We start from the raw sequence: 13,371 nt of genomic DNA, 5'->3' as shown, positions 1-13,371 counted from the left end.
AGCTAAGCAGCGATCATAACAGCGACTTACAAGGTCGCTGTTACGTCACAGAAAATGGTGACGTAACAGCAACCTCGTTGTCGCTGTCGCTTAGTGTGAACCAGCCCTTACTTAACCAGCTCCATCCTATTTACCTAGTCATTGAAGAAGGCTTATGTCGAAAACGTTTTGTTTGTTATATGGACTGTCAACTTTGAAATAAAATACACCAAAAATTTAGATAGATATACCGATTGAATTCACGTTCTCCCTCTAGATTGAATGAGGGATTCACTTTCTCAGCCTTTCTGTGACTGATAACCTGTCTTTTGACTTATTTGAGTTATGTATAACTCTCAGACCTATTTTTAATCAGATCCCCTCGCTTAATTGCCGATTGTCTGATCAGTGAGTTAATTCCCTTTGCTATATAGTATATTATAATATACTTTGCATCTGTCCTTAATCTGTGTATTATTATAAAACGTACTCCTGCTTCTTTTGGAGATAAAGTGTGAAATTATTATCTATTTTGAATATTTATTGTATTTTTTTTTATTATGGGTACTTAGTGGATGCATAGTTAGATATTATATATATTGGAATATGTGTAGCAACATTGGTGTCTATATTTATACCTATTTCCGGAATACCTTTATAAATGGGTTCTATGAATGTGCATATGAATGAGCATGGAATTCCTGTTAAGTTCCTGCGCAGACGCTTTCTGTTTTTCATTCTCACGGCGACTAAGTGCCTGAGTCTGCGTAGTATGAACTCAATCAATTATTCAAAAATATCATAAAATAATGAGCTAAACTCCTTAACCAACAACACAATCAGAAACAAAGTTTCAAAAAAATGAGTATAAAAGCTCTTCATTTATTGTATATTAATTAAAATATAAAACAATATAATACAATACAATATTATATCAAAAGCAAGATTGCCAATCCATCAAGTCTGTAAACCGTAATATACCCGCACTTATAGTAAAAATCAGTAACTTTTTATTAATTATATTTAGAAACACTAAAATATTTATTTTGTTCCAAAATTTAACTCTAACACCATCTAGTGGTAGAATAAATTATCTTCATATAAATATATTCAAAATGTCGCATTAATTATAAGAAACAATTGTAGAAAAGAACATAGTGCAAAAGATATTTAGTAAAACATAATATACCTGCGCTTATAATAAAAATCAGTAAGCGTTTAATATTTATATTTAGCGACACTGAAATTATGTATATAATACATAATATTGTATTGTATTATATTGTTTTATATTTTAACTAAAATACAATAAATTAAGAGCTTTTATACTCATTTTTTGAAACTTTGTTTCTGATTGTGTTAGTAGTATGAACTCTGAATCTTAACTTCACGCGGAGTTTAATTTCCCGGGCATGCGCGTAACAGTTCTTATGTTGGTGTTTGCACTAAGTGCTCGCGCATGTGTGAGTATTTTACAATATCGTGTTAATAGCTACGTGACTGGTCTGGAGCAGATGATACGTCACATCTATTATGTGATGCACGTTTGACCTAGAAATAGAAGATGATTGGTAGAAGGGTACACCCGGAATGGGATATGCGATTGGCTCTCTCAATTGATGGATATCTTTAACAACTAATAATGTATGAGCCTTAGGCGATTGGTAGGTATATGAGTTTCCCTCCATATGCAATAGTGACTATGATTGGTCTGCTTAACCCAATGAGTTTGACTGACTTCCCTGATGGCGAATAAAAGCATAGCATATGAGTGACTTTGTGAGATACACTAATGAATATGGGAGTAGATGTGATTAGGTATCTGATTGGTTGACATCAAATACTCAACAATAATGTGTATTAGGTGACCCACAGATGATGTCATCATTAGAACTTCTAAGAGGGGCTGTAGTCTGATCGCCAGCTCATTATAGCCTCAGTCCCCTGATGAAGCCAGTCATGGTGAAATATGTTGGGGAGGCTATTAGCTGAATGGTTTTAGAGGTAGCGTAGGGCTGTACTAATCTGATGATATTATAGGACAGCGGTCCATCTGTACGTGGTGTCTGGTCCGCGGCCAGACACCTGATTTAGTTAATACATTAGGTTGCCCTGCATGCTAGTTTAAACTGGTCTGTTTATTTTGTTTCTTTTGGCTTTAATAATAAAAGTTAAGTTTTATAGATGTTTAGTTAGGGTACCTCTAGTTGCCCTTTGGGCACATTGTGTTTGCATTATTAACCCTTTGTTGATCGAGGATATACAGTTAGGTCCAGAAATATTTGGACAGTGACACAAGTTTTGTTATTTTAGCTGTTTACAAAAACATGTTCAGAAATACAATTATATATATAATATGGGCTGAAAGTGCACACTCCCAGCTGCAATATGAGAGTTTTCACATCCAAATCGGAGAAAGGGTTTAGGAATCATAGCTCTGTAATGCATAGCCTCCTCTTTTTAAAGGGACCAAAAGTAATTGGACAAGGGACTCTAAGGGCTGCAATTAACTCTGAAGGCGTCTCCCTCGTTAACCTGTAATCAATGAAGTAGTTAAAAGGTCTGGGGTTGATTACAGGTGTGTGGTTTTGCATTTGGAAGCTGTTGCTGTGACCAGACAACATGCAGTCTAAGGAACTCTCAATTGAGGTGAAGCAGAACATCCTGAGGCTGAAAAAATCCATCAGAGAGATAGCAGACATGCTTGGAGTAGCAAAATCAACAGTCGGGTACATTCTGAGAAAAAAGGAATTGACTGGTGAGCTTGGGAACTCAAAAAGGCCTGGGCGTCCAGGGATGACAACAGTGGTGGATGATCGCCGCATACTTTCTTTGGTGAAGAAGAACCCGTTCACAACATCAACTGAAGTCCAGAACACTCTCAGTGAAGTAGGTGTATCTGTCTCTAAGTCAACAGTAAAGAGAAGACTCCATGAAAGTAAATACAAAGGGTTCACATCTAGATGCAAACCATTCATCAATTCCAAAAATAGACAGGCCAGAGTTAAATTTGCTGAAAATCACCTCATGAAGCCAGCTCAGTTCTGGAAAAGTATTCTATGGACAGATGAGACAAAGATCAACCTGTACCAGAATGATGGGAAGAAAAAAGTTTGGAGAAGAAAGGGAATGGCACATGATCCAAGGCACACCACATCCTCTGTAAAACATGGTGGAGGCAACGTGATGGCATGGGCATGCATGGCTTTCAATGGCACTGGGTCACTTGTGTTTATTGATGACATAACAGCAGACAAGAGTAGCCGGATGAATTCTGAAGTGTACAGGGATATACTTTCAGCCCAGATTCAGCCAAATGCCGCAAAGTTGATCGGACGGCGCTTCATAGTACAGATGGACAATGACCCCAAGCATACAGCCAAAGCTACCCAGGAGTTCATGAGTGCAAAAAAGTGGAACATTCTGCAATGGCCAAGTCAATCACCAGATCTTAACCCAATTGAGCATGCATTTCACTTGCTCAAATCCAGACTTAAGACGGAAAGACCCACAAACAAGCAAGACCTGAAGGCTGCAGCTGTAAAGGCATTAAGAAGGAGGAAACCCAGCGTTTGGTGATGTCCATGGGTTCCAGACTTAAGGCAGTGATTGCCTCCAAAGGATTCGCAACAAAATATTGAAAATAAAATTATTTTGTTTGGGTTTGGTTTATTTGTCCAATTACTTTTGACCTCCTAAAATGTGGAGTGTTTGTAAAGAAATGTGTACAATTCCTACAATTTCTATCAGATATTTTTGTTCAAACCTTCAAATTAAACGTTACAATCTGCACTTGAATTCTGTTGTAGAGGTTTCATTTCAAATCCAATGTGGTGGCATGCAGAGCCCAACTCGCAAAAATTGTGTCACTGTCCAAATATTTCTGGACCTAACTGTAGATTGAGGTTTTAGTGTTTAAGCTCCACAATTGGCGCAACTAACGGATGTACCAATTGTGGGACGGCTGTGAGTTGCTATTTTTAGACCGGGGAGAGGTCAACCTTCCAAATCTACTTTATCTGTGCTGGTAATCACAAATAGCCAGGGGACAACACGTCATTTTTTTCCCCACTGTGCCTGCCAATCACAGTAATGCCAGTAGCAAAGATGGCTACAGCATTACTGAGATTGGCAAGCAATCCCCGCATGTTTAGTAGCTGAAAATTAGACACCAAACATGTGGGGAGAAACTTGAAACTCACGAGGCAAATACTAAAATTCTCGAAACGTAATGAATATCCCGAATACCTTGTTATTCATGCAAGTAACTAATAGTGCCGACTATATTTGCTCATCGCTAGATGTGTTTTTGATTGAATGCTGCCATATTCCCAGATGAAGAAAGCTATCATGAGGAGCTCACATACTTTTTTTTCTACCTATTTTGAGGGTACAGCTAGTAGAGATTCTACATTTCCATAAGAATATGGAATCATCATGACTCAGCCCTTGAATGGCCACCAAAACTACAAACTGTTGTGGGGGATTTCACAAAACACTTACACATGCGGTCAAAATTGTTGGTACCCTTCGTTTAATGAAAGAAATACCCACAATCGTTACAGAAATAACTTGAATCTGACAAAAGTGATAATGAATAACAAATCTATGAAAATGAACAAATGAAAGTCAGACATTGCTTTTCTGCTTCCACAGAATTTAAAAAAAAAAAAATCATGAAATAGGCCTGGACAGAAATGATGGTACCCCTGAAAATAATGTGACAAAAGGAACATGCTAAATCAAGGTGTGTCCACTAATTAACAATTTTGTAATCAGTCAGTGGGCCTGAATATAGGACTACAGATAGTCACTGTGCTGTTTGGTGACATGGTGTGTACCACACTCAACATGGACCAGAGGAAAGAGTTGTCTCAGGAGATTAGAAAGAAAATTATAGACACGCATGTTAAAAGGTAAAGGTTATAAGACCATCTCCAAGCAGCTTGATGTTCCTGTGACTACAGTTGCACATATTATTCAGAAATGTAAGATCTATGGGACTGTAGCCAACCTCCCTGGACATGGCCGCAGGAGGAAAATTGATGACAAATCAAAGAGACTGATAATACGAATAGTACTAAAAGATCTCAGAACAACTTCTAAAGAGATTAAAAGTGAACTTCAAGCTCAAGCAACATCAGTGTCAGACCTCACTATCCGTCATTGTTTGAGCCAAAGTGGACTTCATGGGAAATGACCAAGGAGGACACCATTGTTGGAAAAAAAAAAAAATAAAAAAAAAAAATCATAAAAAAGCCAGACTAGAATTTGCCAAACTAAAAGTTCAAAAGGAACAATGTGTATATGCTCACAGGACAATAGCAATTAAGCAGAGCAATTACAAGTTTAAACAAGCCACAAAGTTTCTGGGAAAATGTCCTACGGACAGATGAGACAAGAATTGAACTTTTTGGCAAGGCACATCAGCTCTATGTTCACAGACGGAAAAATGAAGCATATCAAGAAAATAACACGGTCCCTACTGTGAAACATGGAGGAGGCTCTGTTATGTTCTGGAGCTGCTTTGCTGCATATGGCACAGGGTGTCTTGAATCTGTGCAGGGTAAAATGAAATGTCAAGACTATCAAGGGATTCTAGAGAGAAATGTGCTGCCCAGTGTCAGAAAGCTTGGTCTCAAGTCGCAGGTCATGGGTTTTGCAACAGGATAATGGACCCAAAACACATAGGTAAAAAAAACACAAAAGAATAGCTAAAAGGAAGGGTACCTTCATTTCTGTCCAGACCGATTTCATGAGTTTTATTTAATTCTGTGGAAGCATCGTTGAAAAGCAATGTCTGACTTTCATTTGTTTATTTTCATATATTGTTTTAACAGCTTCACGACAGGCCGATTTTGCGCTTTCCATTTTTTTTCTCCATTCTTCTTCCAAGAGATGTATCCTTTTTATTTTTCTGTCAATATCGTCATTTGATGGCTCTTTTTTTGCAGAACAAGCTGTACTTTTAAATGAAACCATGAGTTTTACCATTTAGTGTACTGGAAATTGGCAAACAAAATTCCAAATGCAGAAAAAGTGCAAAAAATAAGTGTGATTGCACGATTATTTTTGAGATATTTTATTCACTATATGGTAAAACTGATGTGTCGCTGTGATGACTCTGGTCGGTGCGAGTTCGTAGACACCAAACATGAATAGGTTTCCTTTTATCTATGGGGGTAAAAAAAACGAAACAGAAGTTAGTCCGAAAAAAGTGGCGTATGTTTTGCACCATTTTCCGCGACCCATGGCGTTCTCATTTTTTGGGATCTATGGCTCAGTGATGGCTTATTTTTATCTCAAGCTGATGTTTTTACATTTTGATCGCCTGTTATTGCATTTTGCGCAAAAGTTGTGGCGACCAAAAAAACAATTTTGGGGTTTGGAATTTTTTTGCCGCTACACTGTTTACCAATCAGATTAATTGATTTTATATTTTGATAGATCGGACGTGTCTGAACGCGGTGATACCAGATGTGTTTATATTTATTTTTTAACCCTTTAATTTTCAATGGGGGGTGATTTGAATTTTTAGGCTTTAATTTTTCAAAACTTTTTTTTTTATTTTACTAGTCCCCTTAGGGCGCTATAATGATCAGCTGTCTGATCGCTCAGACCAGGAGAAATGATCATGTCTTGTAACAGCCAGTACTCGGCTGTTTCTTTACAAGACTTTAGTCATGTGAGCACAGGAGTCATCACATGACTCTGTGCTACCATGGCAACCACCGGATCCATGTGCTCACGTCACATGACTACCGGTGGAGGCCTTGTGAGTAAAGTTATAGCGCGATTGCTATTATAATGGCGCTATGACATATTGACAGCGCAATTTAAGGGGTTAAAAGGCACGGGCAGAACATAATTTCGCTCGTGCCTCGTAGGAACACGTCAACTGTAGAAATCAGCTGAGATGTGCACCGATCTCCCCTGGCTGCCAGCAGCAGCCGGGGGAGATTAGCACTATGACCGCTAGGGCGAAAGATTACTGCCAGCAGTCGTTAAGAGATTAATATTACTTTTGTCAGATTCAAGTTATTTCTGTGATTCTGGGTTTTTCTTTCATTGAACGAGCAGTACCAACAATATAGACCATGTGTATAATTCCTTGCGCCACGGCAACCATCCCAGCTTGTGGTTTCTCTTACAGTCCCTGACAGAAGTTCTGTCGCTTATCCATGTTATGCAAATAAAAGCTTATAACCTGACTTTTAATTCATCCATTGGTTTCATAAAGTACTTTTTGAAAGCTGAAACCTTCCCAAATTTGGTTTAGGTTATGAAAATAAAGTTGCTGCAAAGCTGAAATATTGATCGTTTAATAAACACAGAAAGGTCAGATTTTGGCAGGACAAATGTTTTGTCACCTTGTCATATAATGCACCCAATGCTAGTTTACATCCTCACCTGTGCTCAATAAATAATCGGTTAAGTAGTGGGTGTGTATAAAAAGAAACCCAGCACGCCAGACCTTCAGTTGAAATGCAATTTGACCTCTGACAACATGCCAAAAATCCACCCTGCGACCAAAGCCTTGATTTTCAAGAGGCTGAAGAACAAATCCACTGCAGAGGTGGCTGGCACCTTTAATGTGTCTCAGCGTCAAGAACAAATAATTAAAAAAAAGATTTAAAGAGACTGGAGATGTTTTTGACAAGCCCAGGTCCGGCAGACCCCGCAAGACAACTGCTCAGGAGGAAATGTTTGTTGGTTAGAAAATCCAAGGCCAGCCCCTCTTCCACTGCAGCAAAGCTCCAAAAGATCTGGTCACCTCAAGTCCCTGTGTTAACTAGAATAGTTTGTAGGATTCTGTTTCGAGATGGCCTCCATAGTCAAATCAGTGCCCAGAAGCCAGCACTAAACAAAAAGCAATAAAAAAAACGTGTAGCATTTGCCAAGTCCCACAGCCTGCTAAACAGTTGGACGCTGGAAAAGTGGCAGAAGGTGGATTTCTCTGATGAATCTTCAGTTGAATCCACAGCCACCGCAAATACTGCAGGAGACCTACTGGAGCCTGTATGGATCCAGAAAACAGTTAAGTTTGGTGGTGGAAAGATCATGGTCTGGGGTTACATTCAGTATGGGGGTGTGCAAAACACTTGCAAGGTGGAAGGCAATATCAATAGCCTAAAATATCAAGAAGTATTAGCTACCTCTTACATTCCCAATCATAAAAGGGGTCAAATTCTGCAGCAGGATGGTGCTCCATCTCATATCATCCATAACTCCATCTCTACAACAAAGTTCCTCTTGGCAAAGAAGATCAAGATGCTCAAGGACTGGCCAGCCCAGTCACCAGACATGAACATCATTGAGCATGTTTGGGGTAGGATGAAAGAGGAAGCTTGGAAGACAAAACCAAAGAATCTACATGAACTCTGGGAGCCATGTAAAACTGCATTCTTTGCTATTCCTGATGACTTCAAACAATAAATTGTATGAATCTTTGTTGAACTGCATTGATGAAGTCCTTCAAGCTCATGGAAGTCACACAAGATATTAAATAGGGCTCTAATAGCAACACAACGTCATTCACAAATGTTATGCAACATATCTTTGTATTAGAAGTTAATTATTTGTTTGAATTTCACATTACTTTCTGTGGGCGACAAAACTTTTGTCTTGCCAAAATCTGACCTGTGTTCATTAAATGATCAATATTTCAGCTTTGCAGCAACTTTATCTTCATAACCTAAACCAAATTTGGGAGGGTTTCAGCTTTGAAAAAAGTAATTTATTAAACCAATGGATGAATTTAAAGTCAGGTTATAAGCTTTTATTTACATAACATGGATAAGCGACAGAACTGTCAGGGACTGTAGATGGCCTGCAGAGGAATCTGGCTTGCCACAAATTAACATGGCTAATGCACAGGCAGGTCGCCGTGAGAATGCGTATATAAAAAAAAAAAAAAAGCAGTGGTATGAGGCACTGTATCACACAGTGCTTCTCCTGTACATGGCTATCACCAGGTGGAAGATAAACTAAGTTAGGGACATTAGGCTTTCAGGTGAAATTTCATGTTCCTAAAGTTTACTCTAACCTTTTCAGATGAACTTAATGTGACCTACTCTAAACTTTTGACTGCATCTGTCCATGTTCAATGTTTCAGTACTTTTCGCACATCTTGCCGTTTACTATCAGGGCTATGGAGTCGGAGTCTGAGACTGAGTCGTTGTTCATTTTGGTGGAGTCGAAGTCTGTATTAAATGGACAGACTGAGACTCCTAAAATATATAATAAATTGGGTACAGGAGTTCAATGCAGATTGTGGTGAATATTTTTTCATAGGAATTTGGGAAAGTTATGAAATGTCCTATAAATGTCTGTTCTATTCCTGATCTAAGGCTCCATTCACACACAGCGTGTTTGCTGAGTTTTTTGAGGATACGTTTTTCAGCTACAAAAGCAGATCAGCTCTGTAAAAAACTGCATCACCTGAAAGGTTTTTGAGCTCATAGAAAAATGTTTTCAATAGCAAAAGCAGATAAGAAAAACGCTACACAAACACATGCTCATTCTTTGTGAGGATGCTTCAAATATGATAAGTACAATTAAATTGATTTATGAGAATAATGAACAGCTAGAAGAAAATTTAGGATTCAGTATGTTTGAGATGGCAGTGCACAGTGCTGTTCATGTAACTGAGGAACAAACTGATATTACAACAGAAGAACAGCAAAATGATACTTTAGAATTAGAGGATCTTGTTGAAGCTGCTTCAAAACACTTTCATATTCATCACATGCGCTGTGTTGTGCACACGCTGCAGCTGGCAATAAGAGATAGTCTGCAAGCGGGACATGCTGGAAATCTGATTGGAAAAGTGAGGAAATTGGTTATTGCCGTCAGAACCCCTAAAATTGATTCCATCTTGAAGAGACGTGCTGGGAAAGGGGCAATTGTCGATTAAGCCACTCGGTGGGGCAGCACTTATTTAATGATTGAGCGATTGCTTGCACTAAAACAGGTTTCTTATAGATATGGCGAACCCTCAGGTAACCCTAAATAAAGGTCAATGGACACAGGTGGCTGAATTGAAGGAATTGCTTAATCACCCATTTACCGTGACTAAAATATTACAAGCTGAGGACTTAACGCTTGGCATTTTCATAAGGGAGTGGAAGAAATTGATATTTTGCCTGTCCCAAAGAGGAGGTTTAATCGCAGATGGCACTTCTTCTTCAATGAAACGGAGAGAGACACAGCTATTGGAAAATAAAATTCTTCTGGCAGCTGCTTATGTGGACCCAAGTCATCGGATACTGCTTGATGATCAACAGCTTACTAAAGGAAAAGAAGCTCTGACTGAGGTAACAGTTAGGATGAGTGGCCTACAGGACTGCCAGGTGCAAGAGGACTTGGGTCCTGACAATGGTACTGCTGCCATATCTTCATCCTCATCAGATGAGGAGTTTAACTTTGACAAGTATTTGGATGACATGGAGTAGGCAAAGCGTTGGCGCAAGGAAAAATATTTCACTCCGTCTCCTATAGCAGCAGATTGACCATATTTTTGCAAATTTTTTCACTTGCTCTCAAATAATAGAAAAATTCAACCGTTCATCAAAACTGACTGTGCATGAGGCAATTCGTTTATATCCGGAAATTATTAGAGATATTGCCCATGTGATTACGGCTTTGCTTCCTACCCAAGTTACTGAAGAGAGGTTGTTCTGTAGCTTGAAAATTATTAGGTCAGATTTGAGGTCATCTATGAAGGAGGATCTGATGGAGGCAATTCTATTTCTTACAACAAATTTATAGACTGCACAAATGTTATTTAGTATATTTTTGTTGAAAACAGTTTTTTTGCCACTTACATAGTGTTATATGTAATCTATATTACATAGTATATTACATATTTACAATTTATTACAGTTTGTGTTCTAAAGTTGTATTCCAATAAATATATTTTATGTTCTATCTAAATATCTTGATTATTGTATTATAAAAATGATTAAATGTCTGATGTTCACATTGTACTATAATAAATTTTTCACTTAAATATAAGCAATATATGTGGGAGTCGGAGTCGCAGGTTTGGCTTACCAACTCCACAGCCCTGTTTACTATGAAGAAACGTAATGGAAAGATTCACAACAGTTGTTTGATCCATGAATCGCCCATTACAATTCAGGATTTGATATTTGGTGTTTAAACAGTACTCTTCATTATGCTATTCAATTTTTGATATCATGAGACCAACATGACTCCTAAAAATTGATCAACAGTACCACGCCATTGCGGGGCTTGAAGCAAGAGGTTTTCAGAAAGCACATAAGTGGACGCCCTTTGGCCACATGCCACATACCACACTGATGACCACTTTATTGTGTACAATGCCCTTGAGTACCGGATGATGAATCCCAAACAAGTCTAGGGGACATTTAAAGGGTTTTCCCACTGCTAATGTGACCCCCTTTCTTTTATCCTAACTCTTCCTAACACTTTCCAAAGATACTGCTACCTACCCTGCTCCTGTAAGCTGATTTCTCTGTGGCGCGTATATTCATATGTTGATGTTTTAGCGTTGATCCTTTCGGTCTGGAGACCAGAATCGGACCAAATGAGCAGGGCTCGTCATTGGTGGGGGGTGAGGTTGCCTCTCTGAGTGACAGCAGTTTGGTGCGAATGCCCAGATCACATGTCACGCTCCTCGCAGTCTGGTTTACAGTACGGTGCTTTGATGTGACAAGCGCTGTGATTTGGCAATCATGCAATGTGATTATATATGAGCTGTGATTGGTTACTATAGGAACAAAGGACATTTTTAGTATAAATGAGACAGCTTTTTACTTTTTTTCAAAAATGTATATACTAAGTACCCTGTTATTAAGCACTTGCAAATTATTTATTTATAGTCAGGGTATTTTCCATACAATTTTTCTGCTTGTTTTTTTTCCTAGTCTTAAGGCTGCAATTCACATGCTTGTAATGTCGCATGTTTATTGAATATTTGTTACAACTCAGTTTTTTTGGTGTTTTTTGTCTGTTATATTGCTTTACTGCAAGTTGGGGGTGCAGCCCTCCTTTTACTGAGGCGGAACAGCAAACTGCCTCTCACTTTGCTGTGTATTTAATCTGTGACACAGCTGACCACTTGTTACCATTCACATTGGAATTTTTGATAGACACAAGTCAGGTATGTATAATGGTTTTGACTTTAGTTGGTTAGGGACTGTCTCATATGGGTACACCGTGACGAGGTGATACAGCTTTTTACCTTTTTGCAAAAATGTATATACTAAGTACCCTGTTATTAAGCACTTGCAATTTATTTATTTATAGTCAGGGTATATTCCATACAATTTTTCTCCTTGGTTTTTTTCCTAGTCTTAAGGATGCAATTCACATGCTTGTAATGTCGCATGTTTATTGAATACTTGTTACAGCTCAGTTTTTTTTTTTTGGTGTGATTTGGCAATCATGCAATGTGATTATATATCAGCTGTGATTGGTTGCTGTAGGAACAAAGGACATTTGTAGTATAAGAAGCTTATGTGTGAGGGGAAAAGAGACATATAATTATATATATATATATATATATATATATACATATACACATATACATACATATATACATACATACATACACACACACATATACATATACATATATACATACACACACACTTTAACCGAAATAACAACAATGCAGCAACTGTATTGTAAAGGCTGATTTGTGCCCGGGGTGGCAATATCTCTAGGGATTGCACACCTTTGATACTGCTGTCAATTTCTAAGGGTATGTGCTCGTGATCAAGACCCGCTGCGTCCTCAAAGGAGTGGGTCCTGACCTGCATGGCTGTGGGTCTCTTCCAAAGGAGACCATAGCTGCTAGTGCCCACGATCCAGGCTCAGGCAGCTGCGGTGTCTCGCAGTGTTCTCCCTTCGGAGAATGCTTGCGTCTCCGCAGCAAAGAATTGAAATGCCGCGGCTCGGGAAGCCGCACCGCAGGTCAGTTTTCACTGTGGGAAAACAAGCACAGTGGGATTGGGATTTCTAGAAATCCCATCCACTGTGCTTTCTACTGTACAACGCGGCATATTGGACGCAACAAAAACATGCATCCAAAAAACACTATGAACCTTTATCGTAGGCACATACACGAAGGGGCTAGATAAGGGTAGCAATTACAGTATATGCAGATGCCAGCTGTGTTGGGCTGCATTAACACACTATGATGTCAGGGCACCAGCAATATAGGTTACTGACCACATTATAGTTCTTTAAGAAAGCAGTAATAACTAAAACTACATTTGAAGTTTGAATTAGCAATTATCTTCCTATTTTCTGTTGTCTAAACTTGCTGCTATTTTTATCAATCCTTCTCCCAAAAAGTGTAATAAAATAAACAAGCATCCAAACGTCATATCTACTCCAAAT

Source organism: Anomaloglossus baeobatrachus, chromosome 9 (assembly GCF_048569485.1).
Source record: "Anomaloglossus baeobatrachus isolate aAnoBae1 chromosome 9, aAnoBae1.hap1, whole genome shotgun sequence".
In the NCBI taxonomy this organism is placed as follows: Eukaryota; Metazoa; Chordata; class Amphibia; order Anura; family Aromobatidae; genus Anomaloglossus; species Anomaloglossus baeobatrachus.
Note: the sequence above shows the minus strand (reverse complement) of the source record.